At 46.4% G+C, this 16739-nt stretch overlaps 1 protein-coding gene across 9 annotated transcripts in view; it reads right to left on the reverse strand.

Annotated features, from left to right (window-relative positions):
• PGCKA1 (PDCD10 and GCKIII kinases associated 1) overlaps positions 1-16739 on the reverse strand; it is an 87040-nt gene extending 70301 nt beyond the window's left edge. For 4 of the 9 annotated variants that reach the window (XM_072737895.1, XM_072737904.1, XM_072737898.1 and 1 more), the window contains exon 1: positions 16613-16739. The gene's annotated coding sequence lies outside the window, so the exon portion shown is untranslated. Of the gene's footprint in view, positions 1-16393; positions 16425-16563 lie in introns of those variants that run through there. The other 5 variants (XM_072737905.1, XM_072737902.1, XM_072737897.1 and 2 more) reach the window with 3 other exon arrangements.

Genomic DNA, 16739 nt, shown 5'->3' on the forward strand with positions numbered 1-16739 from the left:
ACTCAATCCTTTTAAGAGTGTTTTTTCAACTTGGTTAATTAAAGGCAAGGACAGTTAAATGTTTTACTTAAAAATGTACTATACTTGATTTTTTAAAAGTGTCTCAGTGACCAACAGACAAATCCTTTTGCAGTACTTAAGTCATTTTATAAAACTAATAAACTCATAAATAAGGTAAATCTTCAGTTGTCATAAAACAAAGCAAAACTGGGGTGCTTGGGTGGTTCAGTAGGTTAAGTGTCTGACTCTTGATTTTGGCTCAGGTCATGATCTTGGGGTCATGAGATTGAGCCCCAGGTTGGTCTTCCCTCCCAGCGGGGAGTCTGCTTGATATTCTCCTTCTGCCCCTCCCCCCTCAATAAAAATATATAAATTTTTAGAGAAGATTTATTTATTTGAGAGAGAGCACAAGGGAGAACACAAGCAGTGGGGAGGGGTAGAGGGAGCAGGGGGAAGCAGACCCCCCCCACCAAGCAGGGAGCCCGAAGTGGGGCTCAATCCTAGGACCCTGGGATCATGACCTGAGCTGAAAGCAGATGCGCAGCCAACCGAACCACCCAGGTGCCCCCCAAATAAATAAATCTTAAAGAAAAAAAAGGCAAGAAACTATCTGAAAGGTTTTAACTTAAAGATCCCAAGACAAAATCAATTAGCTTATGATGTATTTATTTATTATTTTTAATGACATATTTTAAAGTGAAATCATAAGACTCAACATGTTAATTAACAAATTATCTTACGTACTGTGAACACTGTCCATGTTCAAAATGTTGACTACAGACTCTTCCACAAACTTTTCTAAAAACATAAATACTTTGGGTTTCATTTAGTTCCTCATATCTCTGCTTAATTCTAGACCTTCCCAGGGTTAAAATGCTATCTCATAAGGACATCATCTGCTTCAACATGGAATCCATCCATACCTTACAAAGGGCTCCGTCTTCTCACCTCGGTCCCCAAGATTCAAATTACGAGTTAGCTAATTCTCAAGTCCTCTGGCTTTTCCACCTCTCACGCAATCTGCCATTGACCAGAATTGATGACTGGTCACCGTCTGATAGTACTCTGAATTTTCTGTACACCCTTCCTTGATGACAGAGTCATAACTCCTAAGTACGTACAGGACCTGTGATTGGCTTCTGCATCACCAAACCCCAGGGTCAGACTTGATAGGAGATGGCAGGCAAACAAGGGATGGGTCATGGAAGCAGATGAAAAACCAGGAGTGAGAAGTGTAATGGTAGAACAGAAGTCAAAGGAAAAGAGAATTTCAAAAAGGAAGGCAGCACCAATGTCAGTACTTTAAAATGCTACAAGGGCAGTTTACAAGGTAAGGGGATGAAATGCAACTGCTAGTCTTTTTTTTTTTTTTTTTTTAAGATTTTATTTACTTGAGACAGAGAGAACACATGAGCAGGAGTGGTGAGGGGCAGAGGGAGAGGGAGAAGCAGACTCCCTGCTGAGTGTGGAGCCGGACGTGGGGCTCAATCCCGGGATCCTGACCTGCACCGAAGTCAGATGCTTCATGGACTGAGACCCAGGTGCCCCACGATGGTTAGTCTTCATGGCCATACATTTATATTTAAGATTCAGATTTTATCAGTGAAATTTTCATGTCACAATGAAGGTAGAAAACAAATAGCCATAAATTAAGAGTGAATTAAGTGAGAAAATGGGAACTGCATTTATTTATTTATTTATATATTTATTTATTTAATTTATTTATTTATTTATTTAAGGGGGGAACTGCATTTAAAGGCACCAAGGAGTCAAGAATTCTTTAAGACTTTAAAATTTCACTTAATAATTTAACAAGGAAAGGGGGTGGGTAGCCAAAAAGGAAAGGAATGAGGTTCCGAGGAAGAGAGGTCTGTTCTGTGCTAATTTTAATTAAAAAATAAATAAAAAGGTTTGAGTGTGTTTACCGAGGGTTGACTTCCTTTTCTTGGGGGGGTGGGTGGGGTGGGGAAGTAGGGAGTACTAAAAGCTTAAAGATTTAGGACAGAGACAGCATTACTATTGATGAAGCAATGTCCCAGAGGATGGAGGCTAAAAGTGAAGGAGTCCATGTGAAAAGGTTGACCTTGAACAGGAAAAGGAACACTTTATCCTCTGAGAATGGAGGGAATGAGGAAAGAATTGATAGCAAGGTAGATAGCTGGGAGGCCGGGGCGGGGCAGGCGTTGGCAGCTGGGCCAGCCAAGCTGCCTGAATCTGGGCCCCGTGGCCAGCCTGGCAGGGTGCACGCAGCACACAGGTCCTGGGAACAGACTGATTCTGGGCTGGGACGGTGACAGCTCCAGAAATGGCCCAGTGGGGACCAGCAGAGCTTCTGGGTAAGGGAGCAATTCATATTAATCACAGATCAGTGAAGAGATCCTAGATGTTTCTGCTCAGTGTTGGTGTCTGGGTTAAAGAAAATGAGACCAGAGGTTAAGACGTGCTCAAGAGCAGTCGTTAGCATCTCTTCAACTAGAGACTGGGTTTTTTCTTGGCTTCCAGAATTATGCTCCCCTCTTTTATTTTTTTTTTTATTTTATTTTTTTCCCCACCCCCGCTCCCCTCTTTTAAAACAAAAACAAAAACATAATCCATTTTCTCCTCCACCTCTCTCCCTGGCTAACCTGTCCTCTTTCTTCCTGTTTCAATGTACGTGTCATTTTCTCTGAAAAGCCTTCCCGGACCTCTCTCCCCTCCTGTCTGAATCAGATCCCACAAAGGCTGTTAGACGCCCCTTTCATCCTTCTTTTGTTGCACCACAGGATGAAATGTTAGTTTTATTTATGTGACTATTTCAGATACTGTAAGCCATATGAGGATAGGGACTCTATTTGTTCACCTCTGTATCCTGGTCAGCACATAGCTCAATGCCTAGCATGCAGTTAGTGCTCAATAAATACAACGAATGAGGGGCACCTGGGTGGCTTAGTCAGTTAAGCGTCCAACACTTGACCTCAGCTCAGGTCTTGATCTCAGGGTCATCAGTGCAAGCCCTGCACTGGGCTCCATGCTGGGCATGAAGCCTACTTAAAAAAAAAAAAAAAAAAAAAAAAAAAAAAAAAAAAAAAAAGATGATGAATGAATTTATATTCCAAGTGTCTGGTGTGGGAGCATGGGATTCCACAATGGTATTTGCCTGTTAAAGTTAACTTAACATTTGTGAAAAATGCACACTGTGGGGTTCCCAGGCAGGCTCACTTACACTTTCTCTGTAGGTCTGGCATCTGGGAAATGCTCAAGACATATTTGATGAGCGATTAAGAATTTTTGCACTATTGGAATTTTAATTCCCTTAAGAAAACAAATATAGCTGCCTCCAAGTCACTCAAAAAAAAATTGAAAGATATTACCTAAACATTAAAAGCAACTTCTTTAAGAATAAACAAATTAGGGCACCTGGGTAGCTCAGTGGTTGAGTGTCTGTCTGTGGCTCAGGGCATGATCTTGGGGTCCTGGGATCGAATCCTGAATCAGGCTCCCCTCAGGGAGCCTGTGTCTCTGCCTGTGTCTCTGCCTCTCTCTGTGTGTCTCTCATAAATAAATACATAAAAACTTAAAAAAAATAAAAAAATAAACAAATTAAAAAATTCCCCAACAGTGTCATTCAGAAAAAACACTAGAGCTCACCAGTAGTTTCTTAATAACTAGAGTGAAAATACCGATCATATAACTAAGGCAGCTTCTGGGAGAATATATGATTAGAAAACCCAATGCTTAATTTCTGAAGTTTCACACTTTTGAAGCATCTCAGAAACATCTTCTTAGATCCCACCTTGATACTAAGTGAACTCACCGATTTTTAGCACAGAAATTTATGGACTTGCAAACATTTAAAAAGAGAAAGCATCACCAATGAATGCTTTGCCACTTTTCTCAGGAAAGGAAATTCGTGAACACATGCGTGAAGGTTAGTACCATACAGTAGGCAAATGTTTTTCCATGTCCCACCCAAAGCAAACAAATGAAAATGAAACTTCAGAGACAATTATAAAATAGCTCCAAATTTAAAGACACAGTATCCTTTTCTAGATTCGCCACAGGAGGAAAAACAACTCATTTGGAAGAATTTAAGACTAAGTTTTACATAAACGTGTGTGTATATGGCGGTGGGGGGGGGGGCGGGAGGTGGTGAGTGTACAGAGTCTAAAAAAAAAATCAAACAGATGGTAATCAAAAAATGGAAATGCTTAAGATACGGAAAATGCTGAGTTGAAATAAATTAATAAAACACTGGAAAACAGGCTCACCAAATTTTTTTAATGGGAGCAGAATAGTTTCCGAAAGACAGGGGCCCATTTAGGTGATGAACACCAGATGCTGGGTGTAGTTCATTATAGACAAAAGTATTCTGATTAGCTTCAGGGGAGAAGGAGAAAAGGATTAGGCTCCAAAGGTGGGAAAGCCAAACACAGCCCTCCGCAGCCTGCTGCAGGCGACTCCCCAACTGTCCCTAGATAACTCCTGGTCTAAGGACAAAGCAGTTCTCTATCCCCTCTCTGGTCACTGAATCCGGATCCAGAGTCATCTAGTTCACTGGGCCACCACCCTGCACGGTGGACAATCTGGAAATACTGCTGGACCCACAGTCAGGGCAGGGTCAGCTGTGCTTCCCGTAAGAGTCCCTGAGAGCCAGTCTATGAAAAGGGCCCTGAGAGCTGCAAAAAGAGGGCTCAGAAGACAGCTATGGGAAATCACTGACGTGATCGACTCATTAAAGGAATCCTTGCACAGGGATGTCTTCTTCTCTGGAAAGTCCAGCACATGGGTGTGTTGTTGCAGGGGAGACAGGGACTCGTTGGCCCTCCCTAAGCCCAAAGTCTGTTTTCCCAGCATGACCAATGAGGCAGTGAGGCTGAGTGTCCCTAACATGTTCTTCCTGTGGTGTGTGTGTGGGGGTGTATAAGGGAGGGGGGGCGGAGGCAGGGGCATTGTGGGTGTCCTTCTCCTTCTCAGGTTTCAGTGTGGCCTCTTGGGTCTGAAGTCTAAAGTCTATCCGTTGCTTTAATGGGTGTTTTTCAGAGTGTTGAGCATGACGCTGGACCCTGGCGGAGTCTGAGCACATCATTTACTGACGCACAGAGATTTATTTACTTGCCCGCCCAGTAAAAGCCAAGTTATTCACAGATGCAGTGTGTGCTAGAGAAGACTTAGCTTGTAGGAGAAAGAATTCTAGACCCAGAGTTAGCATATCTCTGGATTCCAGTCTTGGTTCTGTTATTAATTTAGGGCCATGTGAGTTTGGCCCAGCCATTAACCTCTCTGGGCCGCAGCGGCCTCGGAGGTGAAGTGGAGAGAGTGAATCAAATCACCACCAAGACCCTTTCTGGATCTAACACTCTGCGAGAAACGTGGCCTGCGTGTTCAGAAGAGGGAGTGATCAGTCTGGGATCAAATGATCAAGGGTTTTCATAACTGAAGCAGTGGAGTTTGTTCATTTTCTACAAAGCCTGGTTTCTCTGTTGCAAAAACCCTGGAGCACAGAAATGTCCAATGTAGATTGCAAAAGACCCCAGGAAGCTTTGCCCCATGCATAAATACTGTTAACTGTTTGGAATTTTTTCTTCCAGAAATTTTAATTATAAGTGCTACCTAGAATCGTTACTACTGGCTAAGTGCTAATTATAATAATTACTATCTGCGTTAAAATGGAACATCAAGTATATGTTTCTTCAACAAATTTTTACGAATTTAAAATTATGTCCTGGGTGACTTTGCACCATGTCACCGTGTGCATCTCATTATTTTTATTAGTGCAGGGTGTTGCATTGTGTCTCTAAGTTGTGCCTCATTGAACCAATGCATATTGACGATGGATGAATTGTTTTTTCTTTTTTTATTATAAACACTGACTATGACCCTATAAAATTCCTTGTATACCCATGTTCTAAAATCCAATCTTGACACCGCCTGCCTTGCTTTCCATTTCTACCCATCACCAGGTCCTGGTGCTGTCATCTAGTATCTCCGGAAGCCGTGGCCTTCTCTCCATCTAAGTACCTCTGCTTGAATGAAGCGGAGGTCCAACAACATCTCCTGCAACCACAGCCCCTTCACGGGTCTTCTCTCTCCCCAACTCTGCAGCCAGAGAAGCAAATCTTATTACTTACAAGTGGAAAACCTTCAATGGCTTCTCACTGTTCTTAAGGCCACTGACTTAGAATGCTCTTATGGTCTATAATTTGCTCTAAGACATGTTGGCATAGACTCTGGGATGCATGAGTGTGTTTTAAATCTGCACCCTAGAATGTACGTTGGTTGCCCCAGTCAGGAGCATGCGTGTCAGAGGTCCTTCGTGAGAATGTTCTCACAAGGGCTGCAGTCCAGAGGTGGTTTCTGCAGGTAGATTAGCTTCCTTATCTCCAGTCAACACAAATGGCTTTATTAATTAGAATATGGATGTTAGAAGCTACTTTTCACTAGGGAAATCACTCTCGTAGGAGATTTACAGATGGGTTGCAAAGAGTGGAGGCATCCCCATTCATGCACCACCATGGTAGATGGTAGATCCAGGCACCTGCACCCTCCCAGGGGGTTCCCAGTACTTGTTTCTGAAAAATGACTGACTAGTGGGCCAGCTCAAAGGAATCTTTCTGCTTAAGTTAAACTCTGAGGTTAGCCAACCTTGCCTCTAGGAGAGTGTCCGCTTTGCCTCTACTGAACTTCCCGTGAGATAGAGAAATCAAAGGAATGGAGGCAGGGACTTCACCACGCCTACACAACAGGCTGCCCGATTGTTCCGATTCCTGCTTACTGATCAGTGTTGGAAGGTGGGGCTGAAATGAGCCTGAGATTTGCTTTTGGACCACGTGGGAGGCTGTGAGGATGAAGACCTTTACCCCCACTCAACTCTAGATAGTGGCGGTTTCAACACCCACCCCCAAACCCCTAAATAAATAGGAAGGATCACATCAGGAGAGGTCAGGTTATATATGGCACGTGGCCTACCAGGCCCTGCACCATCCACGTCCTGCCTGCCTCTCCTGGGACCCCTTGAGCTCAGGACATCTCTAGGAACACGGCCTCCCTCTGGACCCGTGACCATGCTGGTCCCTCTGCTCCCCCTGTGGCTCCTCTGCCTGCTGAGGTCTCACCCTCGGGTCTCACCTGGATGTGCTTCCTCAGGGAAGCCCTTCCTGCCTCTCAGCCCAGGTCACAGCTCCCATCCCACCCCTGGCGGCACCCAGGACCTTTCTCCCTGCCGTCCACACAGGGACGTAGCCTGATAGTTCTGTGCGGTTATCACATTGGTAGCCGTGAGATTGTGTCCGTGTCTGTTTTGTTCACCCTTGTATCCCCACCAGCTGGCACAGCCTCCGCACACATTTGCCTAATAGTAGGGCATTTCGATTTTTGTCCACACAGCAGTTGTAGAGGGCAAAGAAAAAAAAAAAGCTTTTTATGACACTAGGTTCACTAACTGGAGCAGGCCCTCTACAGTGAAAACACTTTACAATGAAGTTCTTAAAATAATCCAATCAAACTCACAAGGCAAAGGATGAACAATATATAAAATCGCAAAGGTGAGGCAATGGCCCTCTCTTTTAAATACTATAAATGCTAACTTTGTTATTTGAAAATCCTTTATGGTGGGCAGCTCTGGTGGCTCAGTGGGTTTAGTGCTGCCTCCAGCCCAGGGCAGGATCCCAGAGACCCAGGATCGAGTCCCGCATTGGGCTCCCTGCATGGAGCCTGCTTCTCCTTCTGCCTGTGTGTTTGCCTCCCTCTCTCTGTGTCTCTATGCATAAATAAATAAAATGTTTAAAAATAAAAAAAAAGGAAAAAGAAAATCCTTTATGGAAATGAAAAAGTTGTCATCTTCATGCCTCACTTTGCCCTATTTTAGGTTCCTTTAGTCTTGGCACTGACAGGCTGAGCATTTCAGCATGTACCCAGGCTCTGCTTTCTCAAAGAAGCCCACCTTCGTCTCCTCAAAGGAAGTCCTTGGCCCCCACCTGACTCCCCACGAATACAAACATGGAACTGTGACTACATTTCCCCCTAACCCCCAAGGGTTCTATAGGCTTGAGGTACAGAGAGCATTTAAAACAGACCCTGGACAGACATTTAGGCAGATGATTTTATACTAAGGAAAGTGAAATATCCAGTTAGAAGTTCAGGGCAAATCCTATGTGGTTCAAGTCTGAAGTCTGCTCTCACTTGGTGTGGCTTTTATCAAAGGTAATGATGCTGTGAGCCCTGGGCCACCTGATGGCCTCCCCCAGGCCCATCCTTTCCATCCATTCCATACCCCATGGTGCTGCTCTGGCCCAAACTTCACATTTTACATTTGAGAAAAGTGGAGGCCACGGGCTGAGAATCAGAGTTATCAGACATTTACGAAGCGCGGACACATGCTTGGAGAAACACTCAGCTTCCCAGTTTTACAGATAAGGACGCCGAAAGCCGGGGCGATTGAGTGGAATTCCTGAGGTCCCACATCGAATGGCAGCATTGGCATCCATGGCTGATGACAGTCCCGCCTTCGTTCTGGTCCCTTCTGGGCAGGGGGGTCGCATCTTTTACTCCTCCAAGACTCACTCAGAGAGAGCAGCTCACCAAATGGCTTAGGGGTGGAAGAAAATCGAACCCCAGCTCCCAGTTTCTTTTCAGAGGGCCCACATAAGCTCAGTAGATGGTAAACACTTGCAAACAGAAGTGAGTAAAGATATTTAATGGGACCAAACATGCATATGATGCTGTCATCTGTGTTTAAGGGGATGATTCTGATGATTTCTGACTTACAGGCAGGCGGGTACGTTGCCTCACCGGCCACACCTGCCATTAGGGGCCCTGCAAAGGGCGCGGGTGGCAGATTCTTGACTTCTTGTTTGTTTGCTCGTTCTGCTTTTTGTTCGTCTAATTAACCCTTATGGAGCAACTGCCTGCCAAGGGTGCAATTTCAGTAATTTTACTTTCTCTAAAGATATCTCAGCTTTTTTTTTTTTTTTTTTGGATTACATAAAAATCACACTCCTTTTGCTCCCATTAGAACTTTGAATTTAGGCAGGGTATTAAAAGACAACCCCCTAGCTTTCTCCACACCAGTGGGCTGTGGCCTTGTTTTCAGGTTCTCTTCCCCAGAGCCACAACTCAGCCCTATACTTCAGCACTACAGAAACACTAGCCTTTTAGCTCTGAAAAGAGAAAAGTGTCACATCAGTAATGGAGACTGAGCTTTAAGTGGGGGAGGATCAGGCCTCTGTCAGCGATCTCATGAGGCTGGACCTGTGCCTGGGTCGCTGTGTTGCGCCGAAGCTTTTACTATGTCCACTTCTAGAATGTTTGGCTTCCTTCACCAAAACCAGATCCTGGTGGGGATTATAAAACCTGTCCCGTCAAGTTCAAAAGAGAATGCAGATAAATTGTACTTTGTAAACTAAATCTTGACTCTCTAGCCAATTAACTCTCTTTTATGATTCTTTCTAGAAACGACTGCGGCAGTAAATGCATCTTGTTATGTGCTAGATAGCCAGCAAATGGGGATTCAAACCCAGGTCATCTTGATTTTAAAATGTGAGCTCTCCCAACTTCCCCTCAGGATGCCCAGCGGAGGCTGGGGAACACAAAAGGGAGAGGAATTGCTTTGAAGTCTTTTAGTCAAAGAGGGCAGGGCTGGTGGGGGTGGGATGGGATGGAGCCCAGGGTTCCTGCCCTTGCTCTGCCTCCGACTTGCAGGGTAGCCCTAAACAGGGTGCTTTCTCTCCCCAGGCCTCGGTTTTCTTCTCCATAAAACCAGGTGTTAGGATCAGTGAAGCCCCTCTCCAGGTCAGGATTCTGTAACCTATAGACATTCTCAGAGCCTTAGCTTAGCGCTTAAGAAAATAGACTTAAAAATTCACTTGGAAAAAAATACAGATCTTTTTATCACTCAAAGAATCAGAGGAAAAGGTTGCAATATTACATCATCTGTAATATAATATAATAACATGTTATTATATTATATTTAAATAATATAAATAAATATAATACGTCATTTGTTACCACTGGAACCAACGTAGGGGTTCAACTCGATAAGGAAAGCAGATAAGGGAGGAAATGTTTTTATGAGGCATTTTTTAAGTTTCCATGAAATAATTACTTCAAAATCGCCAACATAAACTTTCGAACATCTGAGTTAGGCACAGTGTCTATGAAAAAAAAAAAAAAGAATGCAAACCGCAAAGCAAAAATTGATCAGTTTGATAATTTCCTCCAAAGACCAGATAGAAAACCTGTAGAGTGCTTTCCTCCAAAGACCTTCCCTGCAGGTCCGTCAGAAGACTCGGCTTGAAGTCAGCAGATCTGAGTTCAAGTCCTGACTGAGTGACATTGCAGCCTCTCACTGTCCTTAACTATGAAAGGGGCATAATAATCTTGTCTCTGAAGATGTCATGGGGTAGATCTAATAAACTGAACAACTATTTGAAGAACTGTTTCATTATAACTAATAGCCAAAAAAAAAATTCTTTCACTATATAGAGAGAATTGACAGGGGATACAGATTTGGAACTTCGTTTGAACTGCTTCTTAGCAAAAGTTGAAAAACTGCTACAACTCAAAGGAGTGAAAACAAACAAACAGAAAACCAAAACAACCATTAACACCAAAAAGCATCTTCTTTTTCAGGAGTAAAGAAGGCAGAGGTGACACCCCAGCCTGAAGTGTGGGAAACACAGTTGAAAACTGGGCAGTCCAGAACCATCTTCACTTCCCTTTTTTTTCTTTCCTCAGAATCCAAGTTGACATCAAGTCTTGGGGGATGTGCTGTGCTTCTCAGACTTTACTGTACTTAGGAATCGTCTGGGGATCTTGCTAAAATGATTCAACAGATCTGAGGTAGCAGCAAACCTGTATTTCTAACCAGCCATTCCACTGGTCCATGGACACCACTCTGAGTAGCAAAGCTCTTGGCTTATTGGAAAAAAGAAATGGTGGAGGGTTGTTTTTGGAGAAGGGCAGACATGGGTCTGAATGCCATCAGCTCTTAAGTGTGTGACCTTGGGTGAGCAACTCCATCTGTAGAGTGGGACTAATACCTATTTTATATAATAGATAGGAGGACCCTTTGAGATATTAACAGATACGGTTCTTTTCTAATTTGTCTTTCCCTTGGCTCCCCTACGCTCATTATCTTGTCCTCTATTACTCTTCTCTGATGATCCAGTTGGCTTATTTAATCTGAATCTTATTAAGTAGCTTCTGTGCACATGCACACACACCATACATTCCTTGAGGGCATTATCGTCTCTGATTTTATTTCGTTTAGCAAGTAAATCAAGCAAAAGTATCCTTAAAGTTAAATTCTGTTTATACACATCCCTGAATTGCACGATAATACCATCCTTCCCCATCCTTCCCTTAGCATCATGCAGAGAGGCAGAGCTGTGTCGTGCTTACAAACATGCGCTTTGGCTCAGGTCTGAGTAACAGAGCCGGTTCTAGACCATGCCACCTGCATTTCCTGCCTAACTCAGACTGGCATGTCTGGGTTTCAGTTTCTTCACCTGTAAAATAGGATTTCTGCTTTAACCTCAAGGGTTGTTGGGAAAATGAAGTCAGTTAAGTTATGCAAAGTGCTTAGACAATGTGGTAGATTGCAAACATGACAATTCACCACCCTTCCTGTCAAAAGGTGGGCTTTTGGAGGAGAAGCAAACTCTGTTTCCCTTTCAGCCTCAAGGAGCATTGCCTCTGGGCTCCCTCTTCCAACCATGCTGAGCCAACACATGAGCAAGCCCAGGCGGCCTGCCCGATGATGGGGGGCGTGTGGCCCTGCTGTTCCGGGCTGATTTGGCTGATGGTCAGCCAATACTTAAGGGCAGGGCTGCCTTGTGACCACAGGTACATAAGGGAGTCCGACAAGGTGAGCGGAGTCACCAGGCCCCAATTGCTGACCCACAGAGTCATAGACTAAATAAAGACTAGTCATTTTAAGCCACCACGCTTTGGGCTGGTTTGTTATATAGCAATAGATCATTGATACTCTATGTAAGTACCTTTCCCCCAAAATATCGTAACAGCCCCCTTTATGGAGGAATTACTTACATGGAGCAATAAACCTTTGCTATGTTGGCTTTGCTGTTTAGGAGCTGGTTGTGACTACATTTCACACTTATCGTAATGGCCTTATGCAGAATCTGGAGGTGTGCCTCCTTGCTGTGGACCAGGCACCCACACAGCCAAGCTCATTAGGAGTCCAAAGAGAAATAATTACATGTATGTGCTGGTGGCAGTCTAAGCATGTGGCTCTTAACAACTCTTTACGGGTGCATGAAGACCTCACTTCATTGTTAGGTTGCCATAGTCTAGAGCCAAGCTGTTGGCTGTCTGGTCAGAGGGATAATGCTTCCCAGCCACGACGTACAGACCCACTCTTTATCACCCATAAATGACCCAAAGGATATACTCAATTATCGAATGGAAGGAAAAAGACTTAGCACCCAAGTCAAAAGAAATGTCCAAACTCTAAAGTTTGACTCTGGGACTCAGAAGCAAGTAAATCACAAATAAATCCAAATATATGTTGTATGACATTGCTATGCATGTAATAGTGACGGAGGTGTCACAGGCACTCTGTGCCTCCTGCGTACTGCTGGCGTGTGCTGCGACAATGGCACTTCTGCACACACAGCGGAGGCTTCTCCGTGACACACGGCAGGCTGTGCTGTGGCTGATTTAAACAGGAGGCCGTTCTACTGTCCACTAGTACTACAGCTACACAATCAAGAGTCAGGGTGTTTTTACTCCCAGAAGGAGTCAAGCTAAATCAGAGAACGTGTATTATGACACAAGGGTGACAGTTTATCCTAACTTGGCCTTCAGATGTACATATTTAGGTCTGCGTGAAGCAGCACTGGGTTGTTGGAAGTGTGAACTATACTTGGCTCATTCTTTATCAACACCTTTCTCCGTGAGAGAAGCAAAGGATGTGCCGCCCGAGTGTGGCAACAGTAGGAGGTAACGTGCTGTGATGACACACTCATCACGGCTCACACTTACCTGCCTGCCACAAGTGTATTTTGAAATGCCACAGAAATCAACTTCAGAGACTTCAGTCACCCAATATTTTCTTTGACATGATGTCCTAAATACCTTTGCCCCACTTAGTATCTTTAGAATCAATTTACTTCTCACTCTTCTCTCCTGTGGAGTTGTACAGCAGCTGTCTTGCTGGTATCTTTCCCACTTCAGTCTTCTCATTGCAGCCAGAGAGAACTTTCTAAGAAACAGATCTCTCGGCTTAAACCCCTCCAATGGTTTATCTGAAGACTGTAAGATCCCTGGAGGCAAGGACGGTGTCCCTGACACCTCGCTGAGTGTGGCGTCTGAAATCTCTGACCTTACAAATGTGCTGTCTCCAAGGTCAGGGATCAGTATCATTTCAGAGAGCCACTTGTGCACTGAACAGGATGGGGTTCACTGCACAGGGTAAAATTTGAGACCTCTTCCCCTTTCTTTTACTATTTGCTGCAGTTCAGGGGCATCTTTCCTAAAATGTTTGATGACACTAAACTAGTATTTTGAGTTAAGTATCTGCTTCAGGACACACATTCATCTGATGGCTACATTACACTTTAGGGTCATTAAATTTTTTTTTAAAGACTTTATTTATTTATGAGACACACAGAGAAAGGCAGAGACATAGTTAGAGGGAGAAGCAGGCTCCCCGTGAAGAGTCCAATGTGGGACTCGATCCTGGGACTCCAGGATCACGTGCCGAGCCAAAGGTAGATGCTCAAACACTAAGCCACCGAGGCCTCCCAAGGGTCATTTTTTAAAAAAGGTTGTATTTATTTGAGAGAGAGAGAGAGAGTGAGCTGAGTGAGCATGCACACAAGTAGGGGGAGAGGGAGAAGCAGGCTCCCCGCTGTGCAGGGAGCCCAACTCCGGGCTTGATCCCAGGACCCCGAGATCATGACCTGAGCCAAAGGCAGATGCTAACTGACCGAGCCCCCCAGGCGCCCCAGGATAGAGTTATCTTGATGATATATGGTCCTTCTGAAGATTCCAAACTCTAATGGAACAGGAAGGTGAAAAAGCTGCGAGTAGATAACAGATTCCACTTTCATGTTATTTTCTTAAAACAGCTTTCAGGCGGTAACCACACTAGGAAAGGCTACAAATGGGTGACCCATCGGACCTGCAGATGGGTGAAGGCTCAGGTCTATCCTTCCCTAGGAGGAGGCTACCAACTCTTCTCATCATCTAGAAAGTCTACCTGCAACCAGATAATCTAATGGAAAAAAAAAAAAAAAAAAAAGACAGGCAGGAGCTAGGTACTATTTAACCAAGACCTCAAAAGAGCCCAAGAGTCATCGGAAATATTGTGAAACTAAGGGAATTTGCGAGTCCAGGTAGAGGAAACCCAGCTACCGGGAGGCCGGTATCCAATTATCTGGAAACTGGAGTCCCTTCCAAGCAGCACAGTACAAGGGCTCTTGAGGCACCAAAGGCAGCGCAGCTCCAGGACGCAGGCAGGCAGGCAGTACGTGCTTCGCCCTTGGCCTGCGACTCGAATCTGGCCCGCGCTTAGCGAGGCTCAGCCAGGCTCGGAGACACACGAGGCGGGAAGTCAGGGGAACCGTTCTGGGTTTAGGCTACTGAACATACTTGGTGACATGCAGCTTTTTGTGCCTGGATTTGAATCCAGATGTGCAAAAGCTCTTAGAACATAGCTAAGACTGGTCACATTTGTCTTTAGATGTCACTGGATACTGAAATCTTCAGAACCGTTAAGGACCAGGCCCTGGGGCCAGGTGCCAGGGGACAGGCACTTATCACATACTTGCTGAACGGAGGGAGCAAAGAAGAGAAACCCAAACCCTGCCTTCCTGTATTCACGTCTTCTCCATTTCTGTTCTGTGATCAAGGCAGCTGCCTCTAACTGATTCTTCACATGTTAGGGAGGTACAAAGAACCCCAGAGTCCTGCTTACCCTTGAGGGCTTCAAAGTACTGTTTCAAAGACCTGCCTCATGACCGCTGAGGTGTTCTATAGGTACCGGCGTTTCACATCCGAACCTTTAACTTCTGTCTCCTTAAAATATTAGTAACTGGAGGATTAGATGTGGGAATAAATAGAATTGATTGTGTTGAAAAGCAGCCACCACTCTCTATTTCCTTCTGATTCAGCTCTCAAACGTTTCTCAGCTTTCCTACAGCACCGCTCCTCACGACAGCTTGGGCACAGCCACCCAGGACATTCCTAAGCCATGGTGCCAATTGCCGCCAGGAATACAGTGAATGAAAAAGTAAAACACACTATTCTTTGATGACTGGTGAGCCACCTCATGCAACGCTGGCTTCCTCTAAATTCACGAGGCAAAAAGTCTACAGCACAACGGAAAAGAAAACGCACTAAGTTACTAAGGAGAGTTTTGGGTTTTGTCTTGAAGGTTAATTACGGCCCTGGAAGGGGGAGGGGAAGTCCCACTGATGTTGACATCTGGAAAAATTCCTCAGTGGTGGTTTGTGAAAAATCTCACCTCATCAGGGCGGCCAAGGTCAAATGCGACCCAAGCAATCGACCTGGGGGATGCTGGCCTAATTATTAAATGTTCAGCAAACAGTTTGTGACCATTTAACAGCCTGCACCTGGCACGCTCTTTCCACACGCGCCGCTCCCCAGCGCTGCACCCGCCCCACCGCGACCCGGGGCGCAGCACCCCAACCCAACCCCAACCCAACCCCAGCCAGCCCCGGCACCCAAGGACGTTTCAAAGCAACAGCGGCGGGCAACATTCCATTTCCGTTTTATTGGAAAACGCTCAGATGTTTACAGATGGGGGCGGGGGGGGGGGAGGAGGCACTTAGAAATAAGGGTGGAGATCTCTCTCTCTCTCTCTCTCTCTCTCTCTCTTTTTAGGGGGGAAATCTCTTGCAAGTTTGCCCAACGCACGTTCTCAGGGGCTGTTGAAAGTTCATTAATTAGGGATTTAAAACCCAAAGTGTCTCCTACAGCGCGGGGATGCCAAGCTCTCCAAACTGTCCGGGTCTGGAGTTGGGGGGGGGGGAGGGGTCGTAGGAGCCCCGCCCGCCCCCGCCCCGTGCCTTTGTTGAATTCCGTAACTTTTCCCAAGTACTCACACTGGGAACTGCCTCAGCCCCCGCAACCTTTTATTTTTTCCAGCCACAGGGAAGTAAAGAACTAAAAACGACCCGCGAGAGAAGTCGGGGCACGGAAGCCCCAACGCGGAGCTGGGCGGGAGGCAAAGCCAGGATGGGGCGGGGGGGGGGGGGGTGCGTCCCTACCTGGGGCCCGGCGGGGGGGGCGCGTCCCTATCTGGACCAAGGCACGGGGCAGGGGCGGGGGGCGCGTCCCTACGTGGGGGCGGAGGCCGGTTGTTGGCGGAGGGTTGGGGGGGCGCGTCCCTACCTGGGGCCCGGCGAGGGGGGGGGCGGGGGCGCGTCCCTACCTGGGGGCGGAGGCCGGTTGTTGGCGGAGGGTGGGGGGGGTAGGGGGGGCGCGTCCCTACCTGGGGCCGTGCGGGGCGCGCGTCCCTATCTGGGGCTCGGCGGGGAGGGCGGGGGGCGCGTCCCTACCTGGGGCCGACGCGCGGGGCAGGGGAGGGGGGCGCGTCCCTACCTGGGGGCGGAGGCCGGTTGTTGGCGGGGGGTAGGGGGCGCGTCCCTACCTGGGGCCGGGCGGCGGCGGCGGCGGCGGGGTCGCGGCGCCCATGGCTTCGCCGGCCTCGGGCGGCCGCGCCGGGAAGGGCCAGTGGCTCAGCGCCGCCCGGAGCCCGCCGCGCTCGCAGCGGCCGC

Source organism: Vulpes vulpes, chromosome 14 (assembly GCF_048418805.1).
Source record: "Vulpes vulpes isolate BD-2025 chromosome 14, VulVul3, whole genome shotgun sequence".
Classification (NCBI taxonomy): Eukaryota; Metazoa; Chordata; class Mammalia; order Carnivora; family Canidae; genus Vulpes; species Vulpes vulpes.